The sequence below is a fragment of the Myodes glareolus genome, chromosome 10 (genome assembly GCF_982192425.1).
Source record: "Myodes glareolus chromosome 10, mMyoGla1.1, whole genome shotgun sequence".
Taxonomy (NCBI): domain Eukaryota; kingdom Metazoa; phylum Chordata; class Mammalia; order Rodentia; family Cricetidae; genus Myodes; species Myodes glareolus.
In genome coordinates this window covers 28,810,555-28,824,407 of record NC_142035.1, presented here as the reverse complement: position 1 = coordinate 28,824,407, position 13,853 = coordinate 28,810,555, and the positions used below count along the sequence as shown (strand labels likewise).

Genomic DNA, 13,853 nt, shown 5'->3' with positions numbered 1-13,853 from the left:
CTGAACTGGCAATAGTACTTTGCAGTCTCACCCACTGAGTACTTGTTTTGAGGATATGAAAAATGCAGTACTGAGAGAATCGTGGAGTCTTGCTGTATAGTTTAAGAGAGCAGCTGATGCATGAAAGGGTCAAAAACCTTTCAACAAAGCCATCAGGTACTGTTGCATAACAGTGAGACATAAAGACTAGCCTTCGGTGGAGACCTCAAGATGTTGGAGATGTCAGGACTGTGGGGTATCTGTTAAGGAGACCTGTGAGTGCGAACTCGAGCCAGCCCAAGAGCGAGGAGGCTATAGGTGTTGTGGGTGTCATGGTTGGAGAAGTAGGACTACCTAAATCCTTTGGAATCCAGTCAATATCATCATGAGTCCCAGATGCTGGACATAGAGTTGGAAGTCTTTTGTGTTTGCTCTACTATATTTTGGCCCTGCTTTGGTTTGATCACTTCTTGAATTCTTATTATGTCTTTTGGCAAAAAAAATTTACTTTGTAGCATTGTATGTGATTTGTTTTATTGTTTTATTTTATAGGAGCTCACTGTTAAGAAACTTTGGACTTTTAAAGTTTTTTAACTGTTAAAAAATCTATGGGGATTTTAAAAGTTGGACTGAATTCCTTTGCATTACAACCTAGTCATTAGCCTGTAGGAAGGGGACAAGGGATGGAAGCTTATCGTTTATAAGTTATAAGTTTGGGTGTCCCACAGAGAAGAAGTGGAGGTATGATAGATAGTTGGTGTGAGTCATCAGTGTGACAGATTCTAGAGTTGTCTAGAAGATGTGTCTGTGGGCATGCCTTTGGGTATTATGTTTATTACTTTCATTGAAATGGGACAGTCTACCACTGTGTATGTGGCACCGTTCCCTGTCTGAGATCCTGAACTAAGTGAAGAAAGGGAGCTGAGCAGTCTCATGTGTTCACGGACTTCTGCTGATGTTGGATTCCCCTCTGTAGGCCATGAATATGTTTTATTATTTTATTTATATATTTAATATATAAAATATGTTTTATATATTATTGATTATTTTTTATTATCATTAAAGAAGTTGATTCAGTCAATGACTTAGTAAAGCCAATCAGGAAATCAAATAGAGATATAGAAAGAAAGTAGGCAGAGTCAGAAAGACGCCATGTAGCTGCCAAAGGAGAAAGACACCAACCACAGCCAGAACCTTACCCGTAGGCCACAGTCTAGTAGAAATACACAGATTAATAGAAATGGGTTAATTGAAGATGTAAGAATTAGCTAGAAATATGCCTAAGCTAATGGTCAAACAATGTTGTAATTAATACAGTTTCTGTGTGATTATTCGGGCCTGAGTGGTGGAGAAATGAATGAGCAGTTTCCACATACATTCTGCTTCCTTATGGTGGACACATTGTGGCCAAATGATTCAAACTCCTGATCCCATGATTTCCTCACCATGATATACTATGCCCTGGAAACATGAGGAGAAATAAGCCTTTTGCCTCTTAATTTACTTTTTTTTAAGGACTAAAACTTTTTAATTATGTAAATATCATTTGTGCATGGTAATTGGTAGCATGAGTATATTGTCATATAAATACATCTTTACATTGAGCATGTCCCCTCCCATACATACTTCTATCCCTGTAAGTCCCTTCAAACTTCATTGGTCCATATATTTCATGCTATATATACCAATATGAGTTTTTGTATTTCTACAAAACTTGGGAACCATGAACTTACTACTCTCTTTTCCTTCCTTCTCTTTTGTATTCAGTTTTTAAGATTTCATGTTTTTTTCATTTAATATGCCTGAAATTAAATATGAATGCATTTTAAACTAGTCATCTAAGAATAAAGCTATGAAAACTTTTACCAAAATCATAATGTTAGTATGCAGTTTTCCCTCTGAGTAAGGAATGTTGTGAGAGGTCTGGGACACTCTACAAATCACAGCCCAGATATCAATGCCTGGGGAATGCAGCAGAGGCATTGGAAACCCGAAAGCAATAAATACTAGAATGCATAGCAGAGGAGAGGATCCCAGCCTGGTTCTCTAAGTGAAAGCCACGATTAAACACAAATTCATAGTTTGCTTCTGTCTGTTACCCTAATACTAACCTCAACCTAAATATCCCTAAGGCCTCCTAACCATGGCTCTTTCTACATTGGCATGCTCCTAGACATTTGTAAGTGTGTCCTCTGGGTGACCTTGTGAGAGTGTGGGTGTGAGTACATGTGCCTTTCCGTGCCTTCACCTTTGTTGGCAGTGGTATAAGGACCCCAGGTACAGGGTGTCTGAGATGTTACGCACATGATGACATAATAGGAAATTAACATTTAAAATGATCTACAGAGAGCAGAGAGGACAGGGAGAGGATCCTAAGAGTCGATTATTTTATCCTGGGATGCATGTGGTATAGAGGGAGTGACTTGGAAAGCTCTTCTAGCTTCTCATTGTGAGGGTCTGGCTAAAGCCAGGCTTCCCAGGTCAGTGTGGGGCATGAGCATATGGAACCTGTTGTGTCCCATTGTACATATGGAAAGGCAGAAGGAGAGCAGTTGGCAGCTCTGGTCAGTCCTAGAGTAAGCCTATGAGAAAGAGACTTAGATTGAAGAGTCCCAGGAAGTGACCTCACTTCCTTAAAAAAAATGGTATAAATGGAACACAGACTCCCGGTTACCAGGTAACCAGAGATCAGCAGCAGCCTCAACTGACTCAACTGACTACTCTGGAAGTACTGCAAAGACAGGAGATTCTCTCGGGTTTACACTTTCACTAGCTCAGGCAGCACAAAAGGCAAGAGTGGTGGCCTTGGCCACCTTTGGAGACATTGGCTGTGCCCTCTGACCCAACACCTCTGACCATTGTCCCCCAGGGAAGCCAAGGTAACATAGGCCAGTCCATGGCAGGAAGCCTGTCTGGTCCCCCTGATTCACTGCAGTCCCTGACCTGACTGGGTGTGTACTCCTGTGAGGACATGGAGGGATGTTCTTTACGCCCACTTTTCACTTCAGTGTGTGATAATAACTGTTGATGTCTCCAAGTTTTCACATTTAAACCCCCTTCCTTCCTTGGTCTTTCCTTAGATTAAAAGGGAGCTGCATATGTCCCCCAGGTTCAATTCTAACAGTCCAGGCTACCTAGTAAAAACGGTCAACGACATAGCAACTGCTGTCCAGAACCACAGCACGACCTTCACCTGCACTTTTCTTGGTGTCTGTCCAAAATTTGCTAACACCTGGGATGTGCTGGACCTGATAACAAAAACTTGAATAGTTACACACAAATTTAAGGCCTCAAGTGTCCTGGTTTGGTTGTAGGAAGGCTCTACTCGTCTCCAGGACTGTATGCTCTTATAGGACAAGTACGATTGTGCCCTGACATCCATTTGTCCCTGGCCTCAATCTTCAAAGTGACATGGTCAGAGATGGGGGTGGGGAGGCAACTCTAGATTGTGTCATTCACTTTCCTCAAGAAGTGTCAAACACTATCCTTTCTTATGTTATGAACAGAACCTTTTCCCTATTTGTATAAAAGGTTCTAGATGCTGCCTAGGTTTGATGAGAGGAAGAGAGCCAGACAAAAGTCCCTGGGAGACACCCAATAAGACCTGTATCAAAAAAGAACCCTAGCAATGAGCAACTTAGGTTTCACCCACTGCAACAAAATCCCTGAAGAGCTAGGACAGAGGCTCATTCACAGGCGCATAACTTGGAAATCCGAACAGTGCAAAATTCCCCCAGGACCTCCATCCCTTTCCTGGCTTCTATTCCTACATCAGACTCAAGAAGGTTCCTCTAGATCTCTTGGTGTGTTGGGGACACATGGCCTTAGCTACACCCTCATGGAATGTTGCAGGTATGAATCTTTCCAGACTGCCTGTGTGAAGCAAAGACTTAAGTGGGCTTTGGGTGACTAGGGAGGTAAGGGTCCATCTGCACAGTGTGGTGTTTTGGGTGGCTAGGGGTGAAGACTAAGCCATTGGCATTCACCCTGCTCTTGGGATTCCTACTAGAGGGATGGAACCAGAGACTTCACCTGCAGGTAGAGAGAAACAGAGATTCTCCAGTGGTCTCCTTGGTTCGGAGGAGTACAGGGATGGATGAATCTAAAGGGCCTCAGGGGAACTCATCCCCATCACAGATCAGTTCAGTTTGCCCAGTCTGTCCTCTAAGGAACAGAAAGTGTCTGGAGTCATCTCCATCCAGCCCCATACTCCTGACCACCATGTCAGCAGCACATGGACTGGGCAGCTTTTTCTTCATCTGAGGAACCACTGCTGTGCTAGTGAAACAAGGCCAGGCTTCTGACTCTACTTTGAGTCAACCTTCTGCTTTTTGAAGTGCCATATTCTGCTTTCTGTTCACGTGGCTTCAGAAAGACCCACAGGTTTTAGTGGCTCTCCATACCTTGCTGAAGAGACTGTTGAACTATGTGAGACTCAATGCGCCTTCCTTGGGTGTCACTATCCATGCCAAGGAACTCCTAGCAGTGCTGGAGACAGAGGAGACTAAAGGGGGTGAAGTGGCCTAGGGTAGGTGCCTGGGGATGTAGGAGATGGTTTTGGTAATGGGTTGCACCAGGAAATTCTCCAGAAGCTTTGGCCTGGAACCAAAACTGGGCACCAGTCGGTGGGATGTCCTTTTACAAGGAGAAGTGACTGGGGATTCTCTGGCATGAACAGACCTTGTGTGGCCAGCAAAGCCATCTCTGGGAGGCTCACCCCATCCTGGAAACTTCTAGGATGTCTCTACTCATTGGTTCCTCTCTTTCTGTCCTTAGATTTTGGTCTCTTCATGGCAACATCTCCAGAAACCCCAAAGAAGGATTCATCAGGGATGGAAAAGACTCCTCATCTAAGAACAGCTTCTGCGGCAGGGCCACAGCGAAATCTGAAACTCCGAAAGAACACTGAGCATCTGGACCCAACAGTGAGGAAACCAACTGTGGCAGAAGATGGACAAGTGCAGCTTCTGACTTTAGATCAGCCTCTGCCCACATCAGCTGGTACACAGCCACCTCTAAATGTGGCTGCATTTGTTCCAGCTACCAGACAGGTATTTCTACCTGCTGTTGTGCAATTAGGTGCACCAGAGCCTGTTTTCCCTCTGCCTGATGTTGACATATGATTAGGTAGTAGAATTACCTGCTAATTTCCACCCTGCCCCTGTTCCACCCATAAGTTGTCTTTCCTCTCTTTAGAGAAAATAGCTTCTTTAATTTTTTTAATTATTTTGTATTATTTTCATTGTTGGGTTGTTATTTAGGTTTCAATATTAATAAAATTTATTGTTTACTCATTTTAAATTATATGATTCAGGGACATTAGGTCTACTCCCTATGGTACAATCTACTCATGTCTACCTTTGGGTGGCAGCTCTGAGCCAAACAGGTCAATCAGTCATGGAAAGGACCATCATGGAAGCAAGGGAAAGCAAGCAGCTTGTGTGGGAGAAAATGAGCAAATACCAATAGTAGAGAGGAACATAAACTCTATGACTGTGAACTGGCAGTGTTGGCTCAGCGGTGTCCCCTAGCAGTTAGGGACATAGATTCTGAGCTCAGATACAGTGGGGCTCAAGGACAGAGGTTTCAACTTTCTCCTTGCGTTTCTGCTCTGTCAAGCTTGGCAGCAGAGTCAGTCCTACAGAGAAGGATGAAGCCAGTGTAATTGTTACCACTCTTGACAACCCTGAGCCCAGAGCTGTGTGCACACACACTCTGCTCCTTGACGCTTTGTCACACCACAATGAGCATGTTTAAACAGATGGTTATCATAATTTCCAGGCTTACCCAGAATGATGGGGGTGATCAATAAATGACACAGCTGAGACCATGGAAATTTTACACGTTTGTCTGTGGGGAATGGATTGGATAGAAGTCGTAATGCTTGCCGCATACAGAAATCCCTCCACCAGAAATAATAATAATAATAATAATAATAATAACCCTAGAGATCACCACTAAAATTATCTCTCTGTAGTCCTCATGCTGGGCATGAGAGATGCCATCCACCATTTAGAAGACCGAGTGAGGCTGGAGAGATGACTCAGCGGTTAAGAGCATTGTCTGCTCTTCCAAAGGTCCTGAGTCCAATTCCTGGCAACCACATGGTGTCTCACAACCATCATGTAATGAGATCTGGTGCCCTCTTCTGGCTTGCAGGCATACACACAGAAAGAATATTGTATACATAATAAATATTTTTTTAAAAAAGAAGATAAAAATAGAAGACCGAGTGGTGTAACAGTGCATCCCCAAGTGTAGGGCAGCTCATTTGGGCTGTGATGAGGGAGGACTCACACTTTAAGTAACTTTAGTAACAGTATTTAATCACATCGCAGGAAAATTAACTAAAGCAATGTCTATTAAAGAAAATATATTCTCCAGGCAGTGGTGGTGCATGCCTTCAGTCCCAGCGCTTGGAAGGCAGAGGCAGGCAGATCTCTACGAATTCTAGGCCAGCCTGGTCTACAGAGTGAGTTACAGGACAGGCAGGGCTGTTTCACAGAGAAACCCCAAGCCAAAAGAAATTAAAAAGGCAGTATAATAAACTCCCCAAGATCCATTGACACCAACATATGTAGAGAATATAAAGAAGTTTGCTGGGATGTAACCACCTTAAGTCAGATCTGAGGGAAGAGAATAAGATAGGCAGGAAATTTTCTTTATTAAATTTTTGAGAGAGAGAGAGGAAAGGAAGAGGGGAAAGAGGAGGAGGGAGGAGAGATAAAGAATGAGCATCTGCAAGTGAACTACAGCATGAGTGGGTAGTGGAAACACTTCCTGTGTCCACCTATGTGACATTACTTTGATACTTCTATATGTGGCTGAAACACCTCACAATTTAAGATTATTGCTGTTTTGTCTTTCCTGGTCCTCAGTTATTTTATTTGTCACTGGTTGTCTTTTGTTTGTTGCTGTTTGAAGTTTTCTGATGTATTTTTATTTACTATTCTTAGACAATTTCATACTTGAATATAATATACTAATTGTTTTGGTAATTTTTCATCCCCTCAGTTTTTTCAAGATGATCTGGATACCTTTTCTTGCTCAATAATCTTTGATGACTGGCTTGTTTGTAATTAGATGTGTTATTTACATAATGTTATGGAATTTAAACATGTCAAAATGAATTACTTATTTTCCCTTTGTATTCAGTATGTGGTGTGTATCTGTGTGTGTACATGAATATGTGTGCACGCCCACACGTGTGTGTACAAATACACTCATGCACTCATTCACACATGTTCATACAGAAGCCAGAAATAAATTCCAGAAATAATCTTCCTCTGTGGCTCTCCATCTAATTTCTTGAAACAGGTTCTCTCTCTACACTTGGAGCTCGTTAATTTTGTTAGACTGGTATAATAGTCAGGATTCTCTAGAGTCACAGAACTTATGGAATGAATATATATATACATATGAATTATATTTTTGGTTTTCAACTTGGCTATATCTGGATATATCTATATACATTCCCATATATTTATATTCATATGAATTAATTGGAATGACTTATAGGCTGTAGTCCAACAATGACTAGCTGTAAATAGAAAATCCAAGAATCTAGTAGCTGCTCAGTCCCACAGGTTGGGTGTCTCAGCTGGTCTTTATTATAGTCTGAATTCTGAAAAGGTAGGCGCTAATGCCTGGAAGGAATGGATATACTGAAAAGGAATGCTTCTTTCTTCCATTGTCCTTATATAGACTTCTATCAGAAAGTGTGGTCCAGATTAAAGGTATGCCTTCCCCCCTCAAGATCTGGATTAAAAGGGTGTGTCCTCTCTCCTCCAGATTCAGATCAAAAGTCTATGGATTCCAGGCTAAAGATCCAGATCAAAGGCATGTTATCTGTTGGCCTCAAGGTCCAGATCACAAGTGTGCCCTCAATTTCTGGACTATAGAAATAGTCCAGATATAGCCAAGTTGAAAACCAAGAATAGCCATCAGAACTGGCTAGCCAACAAGCCCCAGATTCTATCTCCTTCCCTTGGCACTAAGGTTAGTTTTGTGTGCAGTAGCCTCTGACTTTTGGTGTGGCTGCTGGAGATTCAAACTCAGGTCCTCATGCTTGTACAGCAAGCACTTACTGCACCATCCCCCAAACTACTAATTTGGTTAATTCTCTCTTCACTATATATGATTGCATTTATAAAATGTCCTCGTTATATATCATTCAGTGCTTTCATGTTAGGGGAATATCCAGGGTGCTACAGATCCGTCAGTGAAGCTGTGGAAGCTTCATCACGAGATTACACTGAAACTGAGGCTTCATTCCTTTTTTAAAATTTTCTTAAATGATTTGTTTATTCTTAGTTTATGTGTGTTGCTTGCATGTATGTCTGTATGAGGGTGTCAGATCCCCTGGAACTGGAGTTACAAACAGTAGTGAACTGCCGTGTTGGTGCTGGAAATTGAACCCAGGTCCTGAAAGAGGACCCAGTGCTCTTAACCACCGAGCCATCTCTCCAGCCCCAAGGCTTCATTCTTAAAACAATCTTTTAATTCATTGGACAGATGAATGACACTCATGTAAAAGATAACTCATCTCAGCTAAAGATCTTTGTGAAGTCTTTATCTTCATTTATTCTAATGGTATTGACTCGATGTTTTCCTAGTCTAGTTCACAAGTTCTGAAATTAGTATTAAGCAACATGTGCAGATTCTTTCTGTGTAGTTGCATTTCTTTTTCTGGTATGTGTATAATCTGTCTTCTTTGGGCTCAGCACATTCCAATTTTCTGTTGCAGTTGCTATTTCTGGGTCCAGATTGTTTGCTGTTTGTTGTTTTCCATTTCTGTATTAAAACAAACCGTACTTAAATATTTTACCACAGATTTCACAGCATTTGTTCTCTAGCAAAAGATGCTTGCCTCCCTTCAGCCTAGACTACAGCACTTTAAGGTAACCATTTTCAATCTGATGTCATCAGTGTCTTGCATCTTGTGCCCTTTTTATGCTTCCTTGCTCCCCAGAAGTCTCTGCCTATTACAATTGAACCACATTTATTTCATTGGCATTTGTTTTTGCCTCCATCTTTATATGGACATCCAGCCATGGACATAAATGGACATGAAGAAAACCTTAGATCACTCTTGTTCTTTTCATTTGTCCACAACTTAAAGAGCTGGGGTCTTTCATTTTTTGTTTTATTTCTTTTATTCTAAAACATTCTTCAGTCAGTGAGATGGATTGAGGCAGCTTCTTCTTCTTTGTTCACTTTTCTTTGGCCTTGAATTATCTACTCAAAATAGGATCAAGTCACTATTTCCAGTATTTTTTGTTAGTTTAACAGCACTTATGGGAAGTCATGTCGTGACAGTTTTTAGAAGCCCTGAGTCCCATTTCAATATATTAGTACATCTACAGGTAAGAATCACAACCATGTGAGTATATGAGTCGGTTATGATACCAGATGTTCACCTGAGGCATTGGCTGTGATGCTAGGATCCTGCTGTTGTTCTGAGTGACTTGCATCAGCTTATTCTAACCTGCTCAAGCTGTCCTTGGGGGCAGCCCTTAGAGGAGTGAGTGCCCTGTGAAGTCTGCACTTCATGACTGGTGGACTCCAGTCTGTACAGCACCAGTGTCTGTCTTCAGAGCTCTAGAAAGACAATGGAAAGAAGCTATATTATATAAATTTGTCCTACTGTAAACATACGGGCTTGAATACATAGAACTTTGTGCAAGGTACTGGAAGTATAAACTAAGAAAGGAAAAATACATGACAAGAATGAGGTCTCCACATAATACTGCTTAAATGAAGCTTGCTGTACTAGAGACTCGTGAAAGGAAAAAGGAAGAAGACTGAAATTAAAGTAGGTAAAGGCTCCCTCTAAAGACCCATGTCTTCTTGAAAATCGGTTTGTTGTAAGGAGTGGGCCTGTTTGTTCGTCCTGGCTGCCCGGCTAGCTTACACATGAAATAACCACACAGAAACCGTATTAATTAAAACACTGCTTGGCCATTAGCTCTAACTTCTCATTGGTTAACTCTTACATATTAGTTTAATCCATCTCCATTAATCTGTGTATCGCCATGGTGACTGTGGCTTACCGGCAAGATTCTAACCGGTGTCCATCTCAGGCAGAGAATCCATGGCTTCTCTCACTCTGCCCTTCCTTCCAGCATTCAGTTCTGTCTTCTCCGTCTACCTAAGTTCTGCCCTATCAGGCCCAAAGCAGTTTCTTTATTCATTAACCAATGAAAGCAACACACAAACAGAAGGACCGCCTACACCATCAGTTCATTGACTGAAAAGAGAAATGGAACTACACAGCCTCCATCAGACTCTGGTGCCCGCCTTTCCCATCTCCACAGTGGTTCAATGTGATTCATTAGCCGATAGTTCACCTTAATAATCAGATTGTTTGGATTCATTTTTCATTTTATCTATTTTTTTATTTGCATATGTATGTGGTATGTGTGTATTTACATGAGTTCATGTGTTATCACACATGTGCCGAGATAAAAGGACAGTTTTCAGGAGTAGTTCTCCCTTTCTACCATTTGCGTGCCAGGTGTCAAGTACCTTTACCCACTGAGCCATTTTCCAGCACTTGACTAGACTTTAAATGGCCTAGAAAACACTGCAGAGGAAAGAAGACCTGCTCTGAATGTAGGTGTAATCAGCCTGTAGCAGTCATTTTTCTGTTGTCTTTCTTAGGGATTCTATTGCTGGGATAAAACACTAGGACCAAAATCATCTGGGGGAGACATAAAATATTTACTACCATTTATACCTCTTGGGTCATATTCAATCACTGAGAGAACTTAAGACAGAGACCTAAGGGCAGGAACTGAAGCAGAGGTCATAAAGAAACACTGATTACAGGCTTGGTTCACATAGCCTGCTCACCCTACTGTCTTATACAACTCAGAACCACCCATTGGTGAGTACTCCCACATCAATTATTAATCAGTAACATGATGGAGGTATTTTTTTCCAGCTTGTAGTTCTTCCCTAATAACTCCAGCTTGTGTCAAACTGACAAAAAAAAATAAACATGTTTCTATAACTTTTTTTAAAAAAGTCAAAAACAGTTTAAGAAATAAAGTTTAAGATTCCAGGGACACAGGGATTAAAAATGGAAAGACCTGGCTACAGGTGGCCAGAGTAGGAAATTGGGTTCATCACATTTCAGCCACACACATAGAAACATAAAGAACAAGCAGGAGTAGAGTGGAGTTATACAATCTCGATGTTCACTCCTACTGATGCAATTCATTAGCAAGACTCCACCTCCATAACATCCCTAAGCAGCACAGCCAACAGAGTATCAAATGTTCAAGTACATGAGCCTATATGGTACATTTCTCATTCAAACTACTATGCATCCCAAGGTATTGAATAAAAGAGTGAACAAAAAGGACCAAACAAATAGGAAACAGCCAGATAATTTACCAAAATATCACAAGGATGGCCTTTAGCCTAGTTGCTCACAGAGTCCCACCAGGACCTCTCACACTCTTTCCTGGCTGTGGGCACTGCTCCAAGCTCCTGGACTTTCCTGCCATAATGAACTGTGTACAGTCAAAACGTAAGCCAAAATAAAGTCTTCCTTCTTTAAACTGATTTTGATAGGCGTTTTGTCTCAGCAAAAAGACAATCAACTAATACATGAACAAAAGAGAGTAAAAAAAGAAAAGAACATATGAAAAGATGGGAAAGAGATGGACGCCTTTTTGATTGCAAAAAGGAACCTATTGGATCGTTGGGAAACAGTGTGTACTGATTGGGGGAGGGAGGGTGAATCTTCTCTGATCATCTGCCTGAAATCTAGACCACCACAAAATACAGAGATGGGGTAAAAGGTGTGGCACAGAAGAAAACAAAATTTCAATTACAGCACTACCAATGAAAGAATGTGAATGTTCCCAGATGTGTTCTAGGGCGCCAGAGTGAGGAAAACCACAGAATGTCAGTCATCTATGTATGGTGTATCTGTCAAAACCCATGAGCTGTCCTGTGCTCTGTCCCAGAGAACCTACCCAAAAAATCATCCTTTCCTGCCCCAAGGGTCTCTGTTAGAAAACACACGGCACGGGACAAGAGGAGAGAGCCACTAGAGTGAAGGATTAGGTGCTCTTACCAGGCTTGTGCATGCTACCTGGACAAACTACAGACCACAGCCATTCAACTTCTTTTTCTCTGAGAATGGCAGGTTTACATTCTAATGAGGTAACAAATAAATGCTCCAGCGTATGCCCACTTCCCCAGTCTGATAGTAACAGCATTTTTTCACTAATGAAATGTGTTTATTTGAAAATTAATTATATCCTACACCTAAAGATTGAGAACTCAGTCTTACTTTTAATAGTTAAAAGTTCTATGCTTACTTTGGTTGGTTGGTTGGTTGGTTGACTGGCTGGTTTGATTTTTTGAGACAGGGTTTCTCTATATAGCCCTGGCTATCCTAAAACTTACTCTGTAGACCATCATAGGTGGCCTTGAAAACAAAGATCTGCCTGTCTCTGCCTCCCACGTGCTGGGATTAAAAGTGTACTATCACTGCCCAGCTGCTGAAAGTTCTGTTTAAAGTCTATCCAGTGGACAGATCAGAGAGCTAGGGTAAACAGCACATAGTTTCTTTGGTTAAATCCTCAGGGCCCCATCTGAGATGTGGAGATACGTTGTTTATATCCAGGAAGGAACATAAATCAGTCACAGCTCAGTGACTCTGTTTCTTATAAGGAATCATTTCTAAAAAATAATAGCAACACTCTTTGAAAAATCTCAGGCCAGTTCTCAAAGGCTATGCTGTTTAATCCTCATAATAACACTATGGATGAAAAATAACATCACATAGGGTGAAGGTCCCCCAGCTGCTCCTGAACACCAACCTTCAGCAAAAAAATATAGAATGCATGCGGGGTTCTTCCTGCCTTACCTTTCCTGCTACGAGGCAAAAGGCTGCAATAAACTTATATCAGGTGCTCTCCTTTTTCTCGGCTAACGTCCAACATTCAATTAATCTTCCTAATGTTTGTTTCAGGGGGAAGAAGACTCGTCTGGAAACTAGAGACAGTCATAATAGAGCATTAATAAGAGCCTAATTTCTACAAACGCCCTGCCCCTGCCTTTGTTTCGGGTGTGACAATCCATCCCTGGTGTGCAAAAGGCAGATAGTACGGGATGAGTTAGGCTCTGGGGTACAAATAATTACAACACAATTCTACAGTCCTTGTTAATGGGTCTCCATGTAAGAAAGCAAGACTTATCTGCCTTCCTCAGCCCCACAAGCTTTATTGGTTGTGGAAAGGTATTTGGCACAAATTAACTTTCTCTTGTTTGAAAGCCAGAGCATGAAAAGAGAATCCTTTGCGCCTCTGAGGGTGGGGTAATAAAGACACCACAAGTTATAGCTGGGGCCAATCTGCCTAGGAAGGGATGGCTGTAAGCAAACAATTTCCATGATTTCCACCGCAGAAAAGATCCTTTCAGGCTCTTGTATAATGATGGTAAAAATAATGATTCTAATATCCCCAGTGACCCTCCAAAAGCTTGCAGAATACAGGGGCTACTCTGAGAGAAAGTCTACAGATGAAGTCAGGTGCTCCCTGACTTTGGTGAGGTTTTCTTTCTACAGTACGGAGATTAGTCTACTGAGATGCCCCCATCGGCCCCTCATAAAGAGATGACTGTGGCTTCTATATTGACATAAAGATATGACTGTGGCATTCTGTATTGTTCTAGGCATCATGGAGAGAGAAATACAAAATCTAGCAGGAAAAGGAGACAAGCAAAACATTTGCGACCACTAGATAAGATGAAAAGACATGGCTGGGATTTTGATATAGCTTGTCTTCCTAAGGTCCATATGTTAGAAGCTTTCCCTAATGTACCAATATTAAAAAACAGTGGAGCTTGTAAGAGGT

General features: G+C 41.6%; 1 long non-coding RNA gene across 1 annotated transcript; it reads left to right on the top strand.

The window, feature by feature from the left end:
- Positions 1-2,667: 2,667 nt before the first annotated feature.
- On the top strand, positions 2,668-5,274 carry LOC146892699 (uncharacterized). The gene is made up of 2 exons (XR_015003984.2): positions 2,668-2,858; positions 4,756-5,274. It is a non-coding gene; the product is annotated as an uncharacterized LOC146892699 (long non-coding RNA).
- The last annotated feature ends 8,579 nt before the right edge of the window (positions 5,275-13,853 follow it).